Raw genomic sequence first — 19534 nt, forward strand, 5'->3', positions numbered from 1 at the left:
TTCTGTTAATGACTCAGATATATTTTCTAAATTTTGAGGAGAGCAGTTCAGATGGAAGTCCTGTTTCATGTGTTAGAGAAGACTAAAAAATCTTCCTCTAAGATAAATTTTGAGTGGTTAATCTTTATATCTCACTGACATAGTTGTAACATCGGATACAGAATCCAGTGGGGAAATTCACGCACATCATTAAGCAGATTTGCATATATATTTAATGTCTATATTTTTGTAAACAAAAATAGGATTGTCTGGAAAATTAATAGTGAGAATGCAATATAGAAAAGGACTTTCTGAAATTTCTTTCATGTTTTAGTCCATTTATGTTCATATTGAAAAAAGGCATTCTTTCTCCATATTTTATAACTAGTGCAACAACTGACAATTTTTTTTTTGTTCATTTGTAACAGATCTTGGCAATATCGATGATGTCTACATGAATAAGAAGTGAACTGGTAGACTGAACAGGCCTGGCCATTGGTGGGTGCTTTATGAAGTGCTTTACTTATAATAGCCTCAAACAATTAATTCACTGCCTGGAATAAGGACTCGTTCATTCTCCTTTGATAGATTAGTAATTGAATCTTGGGAGTAAGGTATTTTAGCTGTTGTCAGATCACTACTTTGTAAATGGACTACATCTAAGGCAAAGCAGACTTTTCATTACCTTTGTAAATGACATTTTTTATTAAACTAAGTAAATGATACTTTATGGAATTCCATGGATCTATGATCTAATTCTTGTCATGAAATAACCATGACACTTGAGTAAATAATTTTTAGACCTAATTTCTTTAACTATAATGATAGGCATAGAAATTTCCTATTTCTTGTGTCATTCCTAGCCAGAATGTTTTAATAGTTTTCTAACAAAGTTAAAGATAGAGAAATGCTGTTTAGGACATATTAACAAAACTAAAGAGCTAAGCATTTCCTAGAGTTCATTAGATATTTCCTGAAACACACAATTACTATTTGATAATTTTAGATACATTTGAGTGTTATGTCCATCTCTAATTTCATAAATCAGTAAATCCCTCTCAACTTTTGTATATACAGTTGTGTGATTTAGTTTGAGTTCTTTGTAAGATATTGCAATGAAATATTTGAGCAATGAATAATTACTATCATTGTACCAGAGTCAGGACAAAATTCAATGTTCTAAAATGGTTTGGATTAACTTGGATAGCAGTGTTGGTATGCAATTAAAATCTTGTTTCGGGCTTCATAAATCTTGTTCCATCCCTGACTTATACAGTGAAAATTTGTTTTAGTTTGTGAAGGTTAGAGCTAAATCTTTTCTTAATGTATTCTGCTACAAAATCAAAACATCTCAATTTTGTCTCTTTCTATGTATCTATCTGCTTTAAGCATACTTTAGCAACACTTTTAATTTACAGACTTCTTTGAGAAACCACAGGTTTTCTTAATGAATTTATAGATTTTCTTTCTCAACTCTCTTTGGAATCACACAGCCTATTAATCTTAGGTGATTTTAGTATCCATATTGACAACATTGAAGATGGGTTTGGTGTAAATGCTATTTCCCATTTTAATTCTCCTGGCTTCATTTGGTCATCTCTCACATGAGTCTATCTTGGGAGGGAAGAATGATTTTCAACATTCCATTGCCTTTCTTTTACTGATTTCCATTTGTGGATAAGACCATATCCATCATCCTATATTGTCTCTTAGTTTTAAAAATTTTATTTATTCTTATAATGCTGCCTTCTTAATTAATACTTTATATGCATTTGACATAAAACGCGCCTCTAAAACTGACAAGCCTTTCCAAAATAATTGTTTATTTTGTGTGTCATCCACCATTGATCTTTCTTTTATAAATCCCACTGTGTATTCTGTCAGGGATAGAACACGTTTATATCAAGCATATTCTTGTTTAGCCAAAAAGAAAAAAAAGCTCAAGTTATCTCTGATTTAATAGGCATATATGTAATTACTAAGTTTGTACTAAGTTTACCTGCTCATTTTCCTATCCTAGCCATTACCCCATTACAAGTTGGAAATTTCAAATTTGCAGTAAAATATGTGAGATGTCCCCAAATGATGCTCTGTCATTTCATTTATCCTATATTTTTCTCAAAGATATTTGAACATTTTATAGGTATATTCCAAAAGTAGACTGTGCTTGTTCCTACATGGGTAAATTACTATATCCGTTCATTGTTTGTTTGTCTTTTTATGAATTTATTTGAAACCCACCATTATGAACTCAGCAGCTTACAGTTTTCCAGAGATGTGTTCAATGTCCTAAATGAAGAAGTCCAAATAGAGATGAGATGGTGATTTATTGAGTGGCCATTTCTCATTTTGAAGGGAAAAGATCTTAATAGTGCAGTAACTTAATCTACTGGGAAGAATTTAATTCTACACTAAATATACATAAGTAACAAAATTCACTAATTCTTGCTAAGTTAGCAATCCATTCCAACTCTAAATTCATTGCCATGTTGAGTGATCATTTTCCTTCTGTTTTATTTGTCTCATTTTAAGTTCATACTAATAAGCATGAATCAGAAAAAGATCACAGGTCATTTTCCTAGATTGATGTTATCTAGGTATTGACAATGAAAACTTCAGAGAACTAAAGTTGTGAGCTCACTTTTCTGATTAGTGCACTTTGTATTATGCTAGTGCTAAGGAATGACTTGAGGTTTTTCCTTTATCTGATGTGAAGTTTTAATGTATATTTGAATAATGTGTTAATTTTTTATTTATATAAAATCATTTTCCTTTGTAGACTGCAGAACAAATGTCTTTTTTTTTTTTTTTTTTGGCCAGTCCTGGGCCTTGGACTCAGGGCCTGAGCACTGTCCCTGGCTTCTTTCCGCTCAAGGCTAGCACTCTGCCACCTTAGCCACAGCGCCCCTTCTGGCCGTTTTCTATGTATGTGGTGCTGGGGAATCAAACCAAGAGCTTCATGTGTTGGAGGCAAGCACTCTTGCCACTAGGCCATATTCCCAGCCCAAATGTCAATTTTTTTCATTTATCTTTGCAACATCTAATTGGTGTTAGGGACTAATTTGCATTATCTATGTTGATTGGGAAGCACTGAACTTACTGACATGACTGAGCATAGAAACAAATCCCTTCTAACCTCCCATAAGTAAGCTTTCAGGATCAAAATCAAGGTGTTTGGTAATGATGGATAACTGGGACTGTAATAGATGTCAATCAGATTACTTTAAAGAAATACAGTTACAGAGATTGGCATGGACATAGATGGCAGTAGTGAAGGTAATTGTGGAGAAAAAAGGGGAAGAGAGAGGAAAAGTAGAAGAGAGACAGAGACAGACGAAAGACAGACAGATTTTAAATAGTTGGTTTACTGGATTCTGGGAGTTGGCAAAGCCAAAATCTGTAATACAAGCTGTTAGGTGAAAATTCAAGTAAGAACAGTAATGTTTTGGTCTTGCATCTGAGTTCTTCAGGGCAAGCTGGAAACTTGGATTCTCTGTATTGCACTGTTGAGGAACATTTCTGCTCCTTACGGGAAGCCTCTGTATTTGTTTGAACACATTTAACTTGAGGAGGCACACCAACATTATGAAGGATAAAGTAAATGTTCTGACTTCTTCAAAATATAATGACTAAACATAATTGATTCAAATAATTCTTTATTGCAATATTTAGACTTTATTGATTTTGTTCTTGTTTTAGATAAAACATTTGTGTACTATTGCCATCAGATTAACATATCATGAGGTATCAAGAGGCATGTTTAACATAGTCATCATTCTCTTCATGTGTTCATATTTATGTGCTATTAATGAGGATTTATGCCTAAGTGTACATGTTTTGTATATGTGTAAATTCTAGTTAATCAAATAGGAAGAGATGATTGTCATATTTTATCCACATTCATTAAACATAGTATCTTTTAATATTAGGTCTTGTGATAATTATTAGAGAAATTGTAGCTAGCCAAAGATAGGTAGGCATATACTTATGAGATTTTTTACTTGGGCTGTAGTCAAGGTCACATAGCTGCCTTATATAAGCATGCCTGTGCCTCACTCCTAGATACTTCATTAAAATAATGAAGCACACAGTTCATAGTGTAAAATTTCATAATATACAACATGAAGATTTGACGTTTATTTGCATTATGGAATGGGGAATTCTAATTAACAAATATATTACCTCAACATAGAAACCTTTATGAACATCAGTCATATTGTACAAATCAAGATGGTGTATAGGTTCAAGTATAACCTGTGTTAAGTATGTGTGTTTATCTGTCTATCTATCTATCTATCTATCTATCTGTCTATCTATCTATCTATCTACCTACCTATCTGGATATGCAAATAGTTTTACCTTTTTATATAGTTAATTGGAGATAAGAATGTCATGGACTTTCCTTGCTGGGCTGGCTTTGAGCTGCAATCCTCAGATCTCAGCTTTGTAAATAGCTAGCACAACAGGTGTGAGCCACAAGTATATTTTTTCTTGCATTAAATGCAGTCCCCAAATGAAAATAAATATATTTTTAACAAAGAACTAGAATTTTCATATCATACTTGTGGTCTTCTTTGGACAGCAGATTATGTTTGTAAATATTTTAATTGAGGAACCTTTCTGATCTTTATTTGTGAATCTTCTTCTGTACCTTAACTCTAAAATTTCCATTTGTCAGAAACTATTATATTCCTTGCTGTTTCACCTCTAGGAACATGTGAGATCTGTCTGTATTCATTCTGATTTCTATTCCACTTTAAGAAAGCACCAGATTCAACTTCTATTCCTGCATTTATATTTCTAGGTTCTGTGGAGTGACATTTCTACCACATTCATTTTCCCACAGTTTTCTTCTTTGTTGTACTTATACTGGTTTTGAGTATACAGTTGTTAGAGATTCAAATATGTGGTGACCTTTTATAAAAATGCAGCACCAAACCATCTTGGGATAACTTTGTTTGATGTTCTCTCTATGCTACACAATGCAGGTAAATGTTCAATGGTAATTGGTTAAACATCTCCCTTATATTTAAACATATCTGGAGCATGCCTTCAATCTAGCATTTGGGAGGTGCAGGCAGGATGGTAATGAATCCAAGGTTAGCCTTGGCTACATGAAAGGTAAGCCCAAAGTTGGATACTTGGCTACTGAGGTGAGAAGCTTTCTTCCACTAAATTATTTCTCCATGATCTCTCTGCCTCATCATAGGACTAATGAAAATGATGCCCAGTCATCATGGCCTGTCAGACTGACATTGACTCAGAATAAATATTTCCTCCCTTAAAATGGTTATTTCAGATATCCTGACACAGTAATGACACACACACACACACACACACACACACACACACACACACACACACACACACAGAACTCAAGCAAAAAAGTATGGATTGTTGATAGTCATTCTCTTCAAATGACAATCCATTACTATCCGAGATCATTTATGCATTTCAATGTTTATCTCCTCAATTAGAATCTAAGCAGCAAATATTTTCATGTTTTTCACTCACATAGAAGACATATATGTGGGATAAAATAAGAAATCAACATCATTGCTGATGGAATCAATGAAAATTATACCACAGAGACACATAAATCCACACTCTACTTCACTGAGAAGTATTTTTTTCTTATTTATTGTCAAAGTGATGTACAGAGAGGTTACAGTTTCATATGTTAGGCATTGGATACATTTCTTGTACTGTTTGCTACCTCCTCCCTCATTCCCTCCTCTCCCTCCCCCTTTCCCTTTCCCCTCATGAGTTGTTCAGTCGATGTACACCAGTTTTGCAAGTATTGCTTTTGTAGTCATTTGTCTTTTTATCCTGTGTCTCTTGACTTTGGTATTCCCTTTCACTTTCCTAGTATATACCAGTATATACAGTTTCCAATGTACTCAGATAAGATATAGTAATAGTGCAGGTACAACCACAGGAAGGGGATACAAGAGGATCATCAACAATAGAGTCACTGAGAAGTTTTAATTTGTAGTTTGTAGTTGAAATTTCTGATTTTTTTTTACTAACACTAGGAAGAAAAAAACTAAAATTCCCAAGATACACAATAAAATCTGGAATGTCCTATTATTAGTTTAGGTAAATCCTATTTATATTTATTCTCAATTCTCTCTAAGGCAGTGGAAATCCTACCAGCTAGCCTTTTGATTAATAAAGCAAAATAAAACAAAAATAAATGTGAACCTTTAGTTTATATATAGGGAAAATTATACCTATAGCAATAACCTTTTGCCTTGAAATTTGGTAGTACCATGATGTCTTCATTTCTATCATCCGGGTTGTACTTTTCACACATTTATAGTAAGATTGACTTAAATATTTAACATGATTGTTAGAAGGTGAGAAATGGTAACATTTGACTAGAACTCTTATTCAGTAATTTATTGCATTTAACTTAGTTACACAATGTTCTTCCATTGCAGACATTGAAGAAAACCAGAGTAACCAGTTGAGAATTTCAATGGGGACCAGTAGTTTCCTGCTTGCTCTCTAATGTTCATTTAACCATCTGTCCTGAACTGGCCTATTCCAAAGTGATCAGAGTCATGATAACCATTATAATTGAGGTCATCATCATGATCATCATCTCTATGACTACTGAGCCCTGATGGATGCAGCATGCACTGTCAGAATGTCATTATGTTAACATGCTGAGACTTTTATGTAAGTCCAGTAGTCCCTATCCACCTAATATTTAGCCTATGCTTGGCAAAAGTCCTTTGGAACTAGTCTATTATCCAGTAAAGTTCAGCTCATAATGTATGAATTTTTTCCACTAACCATTTAAATTTGTTTCCAGATTCCATAAAATTGGTGTGTTTACATATTCCATTATCATAATGGTTATCTGCACAAGGGAAAATATTGCATCTTTTATATATCTTTTGGGCTAACAGTTGGAATAAAGCTTTTTATCCACCAGCCAAAAGATATAACCAAAATGAGATCAACAACTCAAAACAAAGTGACAAAAGACTATGACTCAGCTCATTAATAGCTTTTAAACTTCAGAAATTATAATGTATCATAAAGAACTTAGATCCTGAACAAAATGTTCCTATTCAAAAATGGATGAAATTTTTGAAGCAAGTATCTTAATTTCTCTAAGAAACATCCATTGTATCTGTAAGAGAAAATGATAAAACCAGACTAATAGGAATTTTTAGTAGTCATGCTGACTAAGGCGCCATTCATAGCTGGCCCCAAATATATGCTTTCCAAATGTCAATTAAAGTTTTTAAAGATGCAAGTACTGGAGAATAAAGGCATGAACATTCAACAAAGCCAAGGGTATAGAGGGAAGAGTACACATGTGAATATGTATATTTGGCATTTAATAGAGCGGCAATCTCTTCTAAATCAATTATAATGTTGTCCCAGATAATGTCTGGCTCCAATTATGTATTATGCTTCTTGACTTACCATGGATAACATCAGTATCTTCCAGAAGATAATGGAATCTCTACTATTACATTGCTAATATATCTGCCCTTCAAATCTTAGATACAAATGCTAAAAAAAAAGTACATTATTCTGATGATTATTTCTTAGAAGACTGATATAAGCTTTATAGAGATAAAATAGAGTGCCTTACATGGTGATATATATCTGTAATCTCATTTATATGGAAGAAAGAAATCAGAAAGATTGTGATTCAAACGTATCTCAGGTCACAAGTAAGATACCCTATTAAAAAAGAAAGAAGAAAGAAAGAAAGAAAGAAAGAAAGAGAAAGAAAGAGAGAGAAAGAGAGATAGAAAGAAAGAAAGAAAAAAAGAAGGAAAGAGAAAAGTAAAGAAAGAAAAAGAGAGAGAAGAAAAGGAGGAAGGAAGGAAGGAAGGAAGGAAGGAAGGAAGGAAGGAAGGAAGGAAGGAAGGAAGGAAGAGAAACAAGTGAAAGCAAAAATGTCCTTGCAGTATGGTTCAAGTGGCAGAGAAATTCCATAGTCCACACAAGGTGGTGAGTTCAAATTCAATTAGTACCACTAAGAGAACAAATACAATAACATATACCCAATGACATAAAATAATATTTTGAATTATTTCTTAGTTTTTTTCTGTTTCTATAGTGCAATAATTTATACACAAATTTATTCACTTAAAATGTATTTGAAGAAAAATCTGGCTACATTTTTGTAGCTCTCTGTTTTGAGTGTTGACCTCGTTTGCACCAGCCAGAGGCACCCCGTCTCCACGCCATCTCCACTCACCTAAGCAGCCAGCAGGACGCACGCACCACACATCAATGGAGTGGACATGGGCCGAGCAATGGTGGCCAGGCTGGGGCTGTTGCTTCTGGCACTGCTCCTTTCAGTGGACATTTATTCAAACCAGTTGTGCCATTTTCAACTAACTCCCTAGAGAGTACCACTGCTGTCTTGAATTCAACTATCACCGCCAGCGAGGCGGCAGTGCCCTGCAGTCCACAGCTGGTCTTTTCGTGTTTTCGCTCTGTCTTCTACGTCACTACTGTTAGAGACTCAGGCCAAGCAACGTCTCTACTTCCCCATCTTCTCCACCCAACCCAAATGGCAACTAGAAGTCCAATGTGGGAAGGAAGAAAAAGGTCTGCATCAAATCAACTGATTCCACAACTTATTTTCTGGACATAGAAAGCGTTGAGAGTTCCAAATCGAATTGGTTTGAAGAATATGTGAAGTGATGAACGCTAATATTGAATCTTCTGGAGTTTCTTGTACCAGATGCGAGACAACATCCAAAGTTGAGATAATTTCCTCAAGTGTGGCTTACAGGAACACAAGTCTGCCTTGAAAACAGCTATAGGTTTTTGTCTAGAGATAAGGATGGAATATGCAATGGAGATACCATTTTAATTTTTTGGCTCATTAAACCACCAAGATAGGCTATACATCAAGGGAATAATATGGAAGGATTCCATGAGTCAATTTACATGGACACTAGCAGGAGCTATGGAGTGTTATGATAAATCCTCAATGTATTTTTTCAGCAGTACTAAAAGCCCATATACTGGAGGAGAAGTTTCATACTGTTAAGCCATCTCTGTTCTGAACTGAACTCTTTTGTTGTTATCATTTTTGTTTTCCTTCCCTTTGTGACTTTGGATTGGACATTACATCTTCTTGTATATATGTGCCAGGCCAATGATGGCTTGGAATCCAAGCATCCTGAATAAATCTTATCCTTACAAAGTAAAAAAATAAATTTGAGTATATATATATATATATATACACTCAAATTTATATATGTATATGTACATATATATAGATATATGCACACACCCACATACATGCATATGTGTATATTGTATATGTGTTTATACATACATATATGGATATATATGGGTATATGTGTATGCATATGTATATATGTGTATATACACACACGTGTGTGTGTCTGTGTGTGTGTGTGTGTGTATTCCTGCTCAGTTTGCTCTCTGTGCTCTAGCTTTTGGGCCATGTCTTCAGGCGTGCTTTTGGGAGATGGAATCTTGTATGCTTTTCTGCCCAGGCTGGTTTCAAACCATGATGCTGTAGATCTCAGCCTTGAGAACTGGGGTTACATTCTCAGCTATTGGTACTCAGTAAGAGTATGTTTATTATATCTCAAGATTTAGTATGGAACTTAAAGATCTCTCCCCATGTCTTAACTAAAAACTGCTTAGCTTCTTGATGAAGAGAAACAGGAATTACGTTTCTATATTTTAGGCAAATTTATTAAAACTTCTTCTTTGTGTTTCTCAGTGAACTTCAACATACATCTTTTAAACATTGAAATACTTAAAAATATTGAAATATTTTAAGCATATTGAAATATTTGAGGCCTCTAGTTTTGTTATTGATCTTAGGCAACACGTTATCCCTAAACTGCAGGTACCTGAACTGAGTTCTGCCCTTCCTGCTGAATTTATATTGAAATTCTAACTTCCAGTGTGATTGTATTTGAATTTTATGCTTCAGAGAGATTAGTATGGTTATGAAAAATCATAAGGGTGAGGCTCTAATTCCAGAGATTTGCTCTCTTTATGAGAAGAGGCAAAGATACAAAGCTCTAGCTTTCTCAGATGCACTTAACCAACCACATAAGTACATGGCAATAAGACAGCTGAGAGAATCCTTACTAAGAAATAAGTCAGTCAGTACCTTCATTTAGAACTTCTAATTTTCAGATATGAAATAAATTGCTTTCACATGCCTTCCAGTCTGCGGTTATTTGGTTATGTAAGCTTGAGCTAATTGGTATAGATGGAAGCATTAAATAGAATTTAGACCCTGCCTCCTCTTCTTAATACCATTTCTTCTTTTAAAATATTCTCTATCACAGAAAAAGTGTTCCTATTTTTCAAGTGACCTGGAAAATAAAAATAAATTAAATTATATAAATCATTTAGTAGGAATAGACAGGACATTGTGTGTGCCTGAAACTTCTGCCTTTATACCAAATAACATTATGTTTTTTTTTTATTTTAGCTATAGTTATTTGGTAAATATGTGTATATATACATATACACATATATTTATATATTTATGCATATACACATATATATGCGTGTATGTACCTTACTCATCCAGTATACATGATAGATAGACAAATAGATAGATAGATAGATAGATAGATAGATAGATAGATAGATAGATACCTTATTCATCTTCACTATTAGCTCCTGTGATTGCACTTAAATTAAGAAAATACAATTTGGATTTTATTTGTTGGTTTACCCTCTGGTATTATTTTACAGAGAGTGTAGATAATGCCATGTAGTTTAACCCATAAACACCTTTAATGCTTAGAGGCAAGGATAGCTTCATCATAGACTACAGGTTTTAGAAAGTTTGAAACTTTTGTCTGGTATGTAAATTTATCTGATTTAGGGAGCGCAAGAGGAAGCCTAGAAATGGTGGGACAAAGGGTGAACTAATTCAGCAGTGATAATATGTTGGAAATGAACTATATAACTTGGCGTGGGGGTGGGGTTGTGGAAGGGAAAACCCTTAGAGAAAATGAGGGAAGGAGTGATATTGTTCAAAAGAAATGTACTAATTACCTGACTTATGCAACTGTAATAACTCTATATGACACCTTTACAACAAAAAATGAAACTAAAAGAAATGCAACTGATACTTGCTAGTTGGAGGAACTTGTATTGTTTAATTTCTGGGTCATATTTTCCAGTCTATAAGAGAAAAAGCACAGAATTACTCATCTTTTTAGAAATAATTAGTCATTTAGTGAATATTGAGCAGCATCTAATACATAACAAACATACTAAACATTGGTTGCCATTGGAAGGTAGAAGTTCACATTTATTCTGATACGCTTAGCTTTAGAAAGTATTTGGTTAATTTCCTTCTGACTTGATCTCATAAATCACAGTGAGTAACATATATATTTTTTAAAATGTGATCATTTAATTTTGCAGGAGTTACTGACAAAATGCATTTTATTTATGAAATTGAAGGAGAAAATGGAAAATAATTTTATTGTAGTGAATAGCTATGACTCTGCCAAGTTATAATGTTTGTTAATGAATTATTCCAGAATAATGGAAAATACACAGCAAGAGTCTCATTCTTTTGCCAAACTCTCAGGGAAAGCAATTCTCTCTGTTCTGACTAAGTATTAAGGGTAAGGGCATGGGGTATGCCTTTGCCCTGTATAACCCCAATTGAAGTGCTGTTCAAATGCATTTTTTAAGCGTGATCTATGCTAGACCTTCTTGATTATGTTAAATGAATTCCAGTCATCCCTCTGGCCTTAATGTTACTTACTGAAAAGAAAGTGACCTAATAGTCATTAGGAATTGTGTTTAATTGCACTTATTACAGCTTGTATGTAGTTTGCAATTACTTAGGGCTTTTATTGTTGTTATTTCTATTGTTGCTTAGGGCAATTTACAGAACAGGCTCTGCCATGTGAAATGACATAAAATTGTCAAGATGCTATTTTCTGTTAGAGATGGAAGTGATGGGAGATGAGGGAGTGGAAGGTTTACTAAACAGTAAGAGGAAGAAAATTCATAAGCAGAAAAATCACCACTATGAAGGTTGATTGCATTACAAAAAAAATGCTTGGTTGAGATCATATTTATGTGGAGAAAAGAGAAAACTTTAAAGTTATGGCATTGATTTCTCAGTACTAGGATGTATAATGAAAAATAAAATATAAATTTTTTATACCTGTATATAAAATTACATTGAAGTCACTAATGCAACACCCTTTTGAAAGTATTTTTTCTATTATTAATATACCAGTCCTGGGCTTTGAACTCAGGGACTGTGTACTTTCAATGAGTTTTATTGCTCAAGGCTAGCACACTACCACTTGAGCCATAGCTCCTCTTCCTCCTCCTCCTCCTTCCTCCTCCTCCTCCTCCTCCTCCCCTCCTCCTCCTCCTCCTCCTCCTCCCCCACCTCCTCCTCCCCCTCCTCTTTTGATAATAATCTCATTGGCTTTCTTGCCTGGGCTGGCTTCAGTCTACTCAGATCTCAGCATCCCCAGTAGCTAGGAGTGCAGAAGTTAGGAGTGCAGAAGTGAGCCACTGAGCATGGCTAAATCATTACACACACACACACACACACACACACACACACACACACGTCCCTGAGTTCTTCACCTGAAGGCTAGTGCTCTACCACTTGAGCCTCAGCACCACTTACAGTATTCTGGTGGTTAATTGGAGATGAGTCTCATGAACTTTCCTGCCTAGGCTGGCTTTGAACCAGGATCCTCAGATCCAAGCCTCCTGAGTAGCTAGGATTATAGGCATTAGCCACAGGTACCCAGAAATCATTATAATTTATAATGTCTTATTTTTTTCTTATTTCTTTTGTACTCGTACTGAGGCTTGAACTCATTATGGGTCCTGTCCTTTATCTTTCTGCGTTCAAGACTGATGTTCTATCCCTTGAGCTCTATCTCTACTTCTGTGTTTTTGGTGGTTTATCAGAGGTAATGTTCTACAGACTTTCTTTCTAGGATTGGCTTTGAACATAGATTCTCAGATCTCAGCCTCCCAAGTAGTTAGGATTACAAGCAAGAGCCACTAGTGTCTTGATGAACATTTTAATCTTAAAGATTTTTGGCAATGCCAGTGATTAATGAACTAGAACCGTCACAAATTAAAAAAATAAAGTAAATATAGAGCCATAGTACTGTTAACAATCTTATTTGTGAATTTACCATGTTAAGATGCAAAGAAAAATATTGGGTTTACAGGAAAACAAGAAAGAGAGTAAAAGTAATGCCATAACTCTTAGGAGAATTTCAGGTGTCAGAGACCTTCACAGGTGAAAAGATGATCTATTTTTAGAGTTGGACTGAGAAACAAAGGTGGAAGTTATCTTTGTATTTTAAACCATCCTCTCCCTGCCCTGTAGTGTAGTCACTGCTGTATTCTGTTGAGTTGAGAGCTGACCATGCTAAGCTATTAGTACTTAAAAGGCCTAGCATTTCTCAAGGTCATTCCTTCTAATAGAATCTCTCAAGGGTTTTCTTAGTATTTCCTCCAGGCCAGCAACACTGACCTTAGGTTTGTTTTCTTCTGATTGTTATGTAAATGTAGTTCTTCAGCAGTTCATAAAGCAAATTTCCTTTTGAATGAATTTTCTGTCCAAATGAAGTAAATAAAGAATTTAATGCTTGGTTACTGAACAACTAGTTATTAAAATATGACTCTTATTCTAGAATGCTATTATAATTAGTTAAAATTAATTTTGTAGTAACCTCACAGAAACCTGTTGTTAAAATTGCCACTATCATTGCTGGTCAAATATTCCTATTGATTTCTTATTTTATTTCCACTAGATGGCTAATACATAATCATGATAATTTATCTGTGCTTTCAGAATAAAGTAAATAATTTAAAATTGATAATAACTTAATCTGCAGCTTTTTATTACTTAACACTTTTGCAAACTTATCAAAAATATATTATATATGAATGAACTATAAACCAAATATATAAGGTATTAACACAACTGAAATAATAAAATACTGTCTCTACTCTGCTTTAAGTTTTGCTAAAAATACATCTCATTTATTGTTTGATGTGGTATCTCTTCACCCAAATGCTGTTTTTCAGTTTATTCTACATGATCATATGCAAATTCTTATTTTATTCAACTTGACAATGTTAAAATACAAATTTCAAATGTGAATAAATGGTATTATAAATGTATTGATAATCCTTCTTGCTGATCAGCCATGATTATTTTGGATCACATTTGTATGAGTGAGCCTAACTGTTAAGAAATACTTTCATATAATAAAACTGTAGAGTTGGATTTTTGGATACAGGCCTGTATAGAGGGCCATGGGAGCTCTCTATATCCAAAGCTTAGGTGTCACAGAGTTACTTCTTGATATCCAATGTTGGCCACTAATCTTTCATTCCATATGTTTTGTGATACAGTTTTTTGACTTTTATAATTACAGTTTTGTGACTCATATAATTATTGGTCACTCCTCCCCAGCTTTGCTTAAAATGTTTTAAAATTTTGAAGAATGCTCATCAATGCTTATTAGATCATACTTATATTTTATTTCCCTCGCTTCAAAGAAGGTTACATTCTTTACCTTGTTAAGATGAAAACTGAAAGCGTTTCTTTGCACCATTTTTACTGTTTTAAGAATCAGCATGGGAGGAAACAAAAACCAAAATGAAAGACAATCATAATGCAAATATCACATGTTTAAGATAGCATTCAGCTCAAGATAGATTAATGTAGAGCAGTGTGATTCTAGTACTAACAGGAGAAAAAGTATACAGTGGTGTTTATCTTGCAAATTCTGATTGGCTAAGAGAATAAATTAACATCCAGAACATAAAAACAAGTATATATTAAATTGTGCTATAGAGAATACACCTACACCTATCATTCTATACTGATAGATACATATCTCTACCTGTATCTGTCTGTCCCTCATAAAGAAAATTACTTCTGGAATAAGTATTATAAATTCATATTGTGAAAGTTAGTTCTAAATACAGCATACTAATGAATGCATTTCACAAAAATCATTCACTTTTATTTCTTTTTTAAAATTAAATTTTATTGACAAGTTGATGTGCAAAGGAGGTACAGTTACATAATAAGGTACAGAGTACATTTCTTGTCATATCTGTTACACCCTCATTTTTCTTTCCCTTCCCTAGTTCAGGTAGGCATATACACAATATCCAGTGTACCAAAATCTTATACAGTGACCACGTAGGGTACACCAAAGGAAATTCACCTAGAACATTAAATGTAATGACAACAATAGAATCCTCCTGTGTCCTTCTCTTGGAGTTCTTTTTGCTAATCCTCATCTTATATAATCATGTATACATAGCTGTTGAGCTATTGAGATCCACTGATATATCTATCCTACACCTTTATATGTTTGTTTAGTAGTTGTTTGGTTTTAGATACATAATGTAAAGTTGCTGGCCCAAACATGTGGAAATACCATTTGAAAAGAAGTTTGTTATTCTGCAGGCCTGGTCTCTACTTCCTTACTCCACACCCCACAACAGTCATATATCAAGGAGACCATGCCCCTTTGTTCTATGTGTTCTAGGCTTGTCTTGCTCAACATTATTTGTACAAGCTCTGACCATTTCCCTGCAAATAACAATATTTTATCATTTCTAATTGCTATGTAGTATTCCATTGTGTACAGGTACCACATTTTTTGGATCCATTCATCTGTAGTGGGGCATATAGGTTGTTTCCATATCTTGGCTATTGTGAATTGTGCAGCAATAAACATGGAAGTGCAGATGTCTTTATGGTATCCTCAGACATGTTCAGGATAGATGCCTAGAGTGGTATGGCTGGGTCATAGGGTATGTCTATGCTGAGCTTTCTGAGGAACTTCCATACTGTTCTCCAAAGTTGTTGCACTAGTTTGCACTCCCACAAACAGTGGAGAAGAGTTCCTCTTTCCCTGTATCCCTTCCAGCATTTGTTGTTGCCTGAGTTCAGTGTATGGGCCCTTCTAACTGGAGTGAGGTGGTATCTCAGGGTTGTTTGTATTTGCATTTCCTTTACTACCAGGGATGTTGAACATTTCCTCATATGTTTCTTTGCCATTTTTATTTCTTCTCCTGTGAAGTCTCTCTTTAGTTCCTTTGCCCATTTAGTAATTGGTTTACTAGGTTTAGAGGGGGTTAGATTCTTGAGTTCTCTGTAGATGACGGATATTAAGCCTCTGTCTGTTGCTGGTGAAGATCCTTTCCCATATGTTTGGCTGTCTTTATAGTTTAGTGGCTATGTCTTTAGTTGTGCAGAAACTTTTTATTGTGTAGTAGTCCCATTTGTTGAGTCTCTCCTATCTGTTGTGCCCTGGGACTCTGTTCAGGAACCTGTGCCTATAAGTTCTAGTGTCTCTTGTATTCTGTCGTTCAGTAGTTTCAGGGTTTCAGGTCTGATGTTGAGGTCCTTAATCCATTTGGAGTTGATCTTGGTGCATGGTGATAGGCTAGGGTCAACTTTGAGTTTTCTTTTTTTAATTTTTTTTTTTTTTTGCCAGTCCTGGGCCTCAGTCCTGGGACTCAGGGCTTGAGCACTGTCCCTGGCTTCTTTTTGCTCAAGGCTAGCACTCTACCACTTGAGCCACAGCGCCACTTCCTGCTTTTTCTATATATGTGTTGCTGAGGACTCGAACCCAGGGCTTCATGTATATGAGGTGAGCACATTTACCACTAGGCCTTATTCCCAGCCTGACACTTTGAGTTTTCTACATGTGGCTGCCCAGTTTTCCCAACACCAGTAGTTGAAGAGACTATGTTTTTCCTTTGTATGTCTTTAGCTCCTTTGTTGAATATCAGCTGACTATAAGAATGTGGCTTTATTTCTGGGTCTTCTATGCTATTCCATTGGTCTTCAGTACCAGGCTGTTTTTGTTAAGATGGCTCTATAATAGAGCTTGAAGTCTGGTATTGTGATTCCTCCTGTGCTGCTTCTTTTGCCTAGAATTTCTTTGGCTATTCTAGGTCTTTTGGTGTTCCATATGTATTTATGGGTTGTTTGATCTATTTCAGTGAAGAATGAGGCTGGGATTTTGATGGGGATTGCATTGAATTTGTATAATATTTGGGGCAATATGGCCATTTTCACTATATTGATTCTGCCTACCCATGAGCATGGGAGGTCTTTCCATCTCCTTCTGTCCTCTTTGATTTCCCTTTTTAAATTTTTATAGTTCTCATTAAATAGGTCATTCACGTCTTTTGTTAGGTTAATCCCTAGGTAATTTATTCTTTTTTTAGCTATTGTAAATGGTATTATTTCCATAATTTCCTTTTCTGCTTGTTCTTGCTGGTGTACAGAAAAGCTGCTGATTTTTGTGGGTTGATTTTTGTATCCTGGTACTTTGCCAAAATGGTTTATTACTTCTAGGAGTTTGGGGACTGAGTTTTTTTTTTTTTTTTTTTTTTGGTCCTTCAGATATAAAATAGTTTGATTTCTTCTTTACCAATGTGGATCCCTCTAATGCCCTCTTTTTTTTTTTTTTGCCCAGTCCTGGGCCTTGGACTCAGGGCCTGAGCACTGTCCCTGGCTTCTTCCCGCTCAAGGCTAGCACTCTGCCACTTGAGCCACAGCGCCGCTTCTGGCCATTTTCTGTATATGTGGTGCTGGGGAATCGAACCTAGGGCCTCGTGTATCCGAGGCAGGCACTCTTGCCACTAGGCTATATCCCCAGCCTCCCTCTTCTTCCCTTATTGCTATGGCTAGGGATTCCAGCACTATGTTGAATAGAAGCGGGGAGAGTGGGCATCCTTGTCTTGTTCCTGATTTTAGGGGAGATGGTTTTAGTTTCTCCACATTTAATATGATATTAGCAGTTGGTCTGTTGTATATGGCTTTTATTGTTTTGAGGAATGTTCCATCTATTCCCGTTTCCTCCAGAGCTTTTAATAAGAATGGATGTTGTGGTTTTCAAAGGATTTTTGGGCTTCGGCTGAGATGATGATGTGGTTCTTGGTCTTAGCTCTGTTGATGTGATCAATTATATTTATTGATTTGCAAGTTTGGAAGCATCCTTGTGTCTGTGGGATGAAGCCTACTTGGTCATGATGTATACTTTTCTTGATCAGTTTCTGGATCCTATTAGCTAATATTTTGTTGAGGAGTTTGCATCAGTGTTCATTAGTGATATTGATCTGTAATTCTTTTTTTTGTTGGGTATTTGCCTGTTTGGGGGATATATATGACAGTAGCTTCATAGAATGAGTTTGGAATTTCTCCCTGTTTCTATTTCACGGAAGAGTTTGAGGCATATTGGTATGAGCTCTTCACTGAATGTTTTATAGAATTCATTGGTGAATCCATCCAGGCCTGGGTTTTTCTTTGTTGGAAGGCTCTTGATTACATCCTGTATCTCACTGTAGGCTATTGGTTTATTCAACTGATTTATTTCTTCTTTATCAGTTTGGGCAGTTTATAGTTCTCTAAGAATTCATCCATCTTTGTAAAACATTCATGTTTTAGTGAGTAAGGGTTCTGGAAATAGTTCATTATAATTGTTTGATTATCCTGTGTATTTGTTGTAATTTTTCTGGTGCAGTCCTGATCTTACGGATATGATTCTCTTCTTCTTTTTTTAAAAATAAGTCTTGCAATGGGCCTGTCAATTTTAATTATTTTCTCAAAGGACCAGCTTTTAGTTTTATTTATTTGTTGAATGGTCTTTCTATTGCCAATCAGATTTATCTCTAATCTTTGTGATCTCTCTCCTCCTAGTTGTTTTAGATTCAATTTTTTCTTGTTTCTCCGGTGGTTTTAACTGCATCGTGAGGTTATTCATCTGATCTAATTCTATTCTTTTAATGTATGCACTGAGGGCAATGATCTTGCCCCTCAGCACTTCCTTTGCTGTATACCATAGGTTTCTTTGTGATGTATTTTGGTTGTCATTGTGGTTTATGAATTTGTTAATTTCATCCTTAATTTTCTCTGTAACCCAAATATTAGATAGCAGTGAGGAGTTTAGCCTCCAAGTATTTGTGTAGTTTCTGTAGTTTCCCTTATTATTGAGGGCTAACTTGATTCCACTGTGATCAGATAGAATACATGGGATAATGTCAATACTCTTGTATTTGATGAGGCTCTGTTTGTGAACTATGATATGATCTATTTTGGAGTATGTTCCCTGGGCTGCTGAGAAGAATGTGAATTACGTCTCTGTAGGGCGAAATACTCTGTATAGATCTGTCAAATCCATGTGTGATATGGTGTTACTTAGTTCTTCAGCTCCCTTGCTAGTCCTCTGTGTGTTGGATCTGTCTCTTGGAGAGAGTGGAGTATTAAAATCTCCCACTATGATTGTATTTGGGTCTATCTTGTTCTGTAGTTCTCAAAGAATTTGTTTGACATTCTTAGGGCCTCTTTCGTTCGATGAGTATAAATTTATTATGGTGATGTCTTCTTCCTGTATTCTTTCCTGTATTAATATATAGTGTCTTTCTTTATCCTTTTGAACTGATTTTAATGAGAAGTCTAGTTTGTCTTAAATCAGGATGGCTACCCCTGCCTTTTTGGTAGGTAAGTTTGCTTGGAAGAGCTTGCTTC

General features: G+C 35.1%; 1 long non-coding RNA gene across 1 annotated transcript; it reads left to right on the forward strand.

The window, feature by feature from the left end:
* The first annotated feature begins 1056 nt into the window (after window positions 1-1056).
* LOC125357656 lies at window positions 1057-19131 on the forward strand. Its single transcript, XR_007212182.1, has 3 exons — window positions 1057-1068; window positions 16340-16344; window positions 18985-19131. It is a non-coding gene; the product is annotated as an uncharacterized LOC125357656 (long non-coding RNA).
* The last annotated feature ends 403 nt before the right edge of the window (window positions 19132-19534 follow it).

This window comes from Perognathus longimembris, chromosome 9, assembly GCF_023159225.1.
Source record: "Perognathus longimembris pacificus isolate PPM17 chromosome 9, ASM2315922v1, whole genome shotgun sequence".
NCBI classification, from domain to species: Eukaryota; Metazoa; Chordata; class Mammalia; order Rodentia; family Heteromyidae; genus Perognathus; species Perognathus longimembris.